Below are 2,500 nucleotides of genomic sequence, written 5' to 3'. Positions count from 1 at the left end.
TTCTCAATTTGGAATGTATGCTTAGAAGATATACTTATGTTGTATTCTCAATTTGGAATGTATGCTTAGAAGATATACTTATGTTGTTTCCTCAATTTGGAATGTATGCTTAGAAGATATACTTATGTTGTTTCCTCAATTTGCAATGTATGCTTAGAAGATATACTTATGTTGTTTCCTCAATTTGGAATGTATGCTTAGAAGATATACTTATGTTGTATCCTCAATTTGGAATGTATGCTTAGAAGATATACTTATGTTGTTTCCTCAATTTGGAATGTATGCTTAGAAGATATACTTATGTTGTTTCCTCAATTTGGAATGTATGCTTAGAAGATATACTTATGTTGTTTCCTCAATTTGGAATGTATGCTTAGAAGATATGCTTATGTTGTTTCCTCAATTTGGAATGTATGCTTAGAAGATATACTTATGTTGTTTCCTCAATCTGGAAAGTATGCTTAGAAGATATACTTATGTTGTTTCCTCAATTTGGAAAGTATGCTTCGAAGATATACTTATGTTGTTTCCTCAATTTGGATTGTATGCTTAGAAGATATACTTATGTTGTTTCCTCAATCTGGAATGTATGCTTAGAAGATATACTTATGTTGTTTCCTCAATTTGGAATGTATGCTCAGAAGATATACTTGTGTTGTATCCTCAATTTGGATTGTATGCTCAGAAGATATACTTGTGTTGTTTCTTCAATTTGGAATGTATGCTTAGAAGATATACTTATGTTGTTTCCTCAATTTGGAATGTGGTATAACGTGACTACATAATAAATGTAACAATGCTTATACACGCCCAAGCTATAAGCCGGCTTCGTAGATGAGTAGATAAAAGGTTGTGTAGTTGTTTGTTTTTTAATATCATATAACAATATATTATAATAATGGTATATTATATAGCATATTATAATAATGGTGTATTAGATAACATATTATAATAATGGTATATTATATAACATATTATAATAATGGTATATCATATAACATATTATAATAATGGTATATCATATAATATATTATAGTAATGGTATATTATATAACATATTATAATAATGGTATATTATATAATATATAATAATGGTATATTATATAACATATTATAATAATGGTATATTATATAACATATTATAATAATGGTATATTATATAACATATTATAATAATGGTATATTATATAACATATTATAATAATGGTATATTATATAACATATTATAATAATGGTATATTATATAATATATAATAATGGTATATCATATAGCATATTATAGTAATGGTATATTATATAACATATTATAATAGTGGTATATTATATTACAATATATCTTAATAATGCTATAGCCTAAATTTCCAGGGTGGACTAAATAGATAAATAAATGAATAGATACATAAATTAATAAACAGATAAATAAATAAGAATAAGTAAATAAATAAATAAATATACTAAAAAAAAGAAAAGTATCCTTGTACAAAGATAAAAAAAACACAGATTGAAATCAAACTCTCCATGACTTAACATACAATAATTTTTCTCACCATTGATTATGAAAACGTACATAAAAAAAAAAAAAAATAGTTCAAGTGCGAATGAAACGAGAAGTATCGAATATTTTAGATAGTCGATAGATATGCATATGTGTGTGTATGTGTGTGTGTGTGTGTATGTGTGTGTATGTGTGTGTGTGTGTGTGTGGATAAATGGATAGATAGATGTAATATCTGTAGATTAATTGTTTTTTTTCTGTTTCGTTTTCTCTCTCGCCTTTCCTTTACTCCTTCAGCCTCGGTGCAGATCAATATGCTGAGTGTATAAGCTGTACCAAATCAAAGCCAAGATTAAGTACATTTATAATGCTTCGCGCACACCTGCTGGCCTGAATATCTGACGCCTTTTGCTTATTCGCTCTCACTCCATCCCTTTCTCTCTCTCTCTCTTTTCTTTCTCTCTCTCTCTCTCTTTTCTCTCTCTCTCTCTTCTTTCTTTCTCTCTCTCTCTTTTCTTTCTTTCTTTCTTTCTCTCTCTCTCTCTCTCTCTTTTCTTTCTTTCTTTCTTTCTTTCTTTCTTTCTTTCTTTCTTTCTTTCTCTTTCTCTTTCTCGTTCTCTCTCTCTCTCTGTCTCTCTCTCTGTCTGTCTCTCTCTCTCTCTCTCTCTCTCTCTCTCTCTCTCTCTCTCTCTCTCTCTCTCTCTCTCTCTCTCTCTCTCTCTCTCATTCACTCTCTCACTCACTCACCCCCTCCTCTCTCTCTCTCTCTCTCTCTCTCTCTCTCTCTCTCTCTCTCTCTCTCTCTCTCTCTCTCTCTCTCTCTCTCTCTCTCTCTCTCTTTCTATCTCTCATGTCCATTTTATCGAATGCATCCGTATTTCTATCAAATATATACTGTTTATCAAATACGATTTGAATTTATGAATAATGCTAATCCCACACTATTATTTTTGAAAAATGTATCAGTGTGTAAAGATGTTTATCAAAAAATATAATACTTTATAT

Source organism: Penaeus vannamei, chromosome 18 (assembly GCF_042767895.1).
Source record: "Penaeus vannamei isolate JL-2024 chromosome 18, ASM4276789v1, whole genome shotgun sequence".
NCBI classification, from domain to species: Eukaryota; Metazoa; Arthropoda; class Malacostraca; order Decapoda; family Penaeidae; genus Penaeus; species Penaeus vannamei.
Note: the sequence above shows the minus strand (reverse complement) of the source record.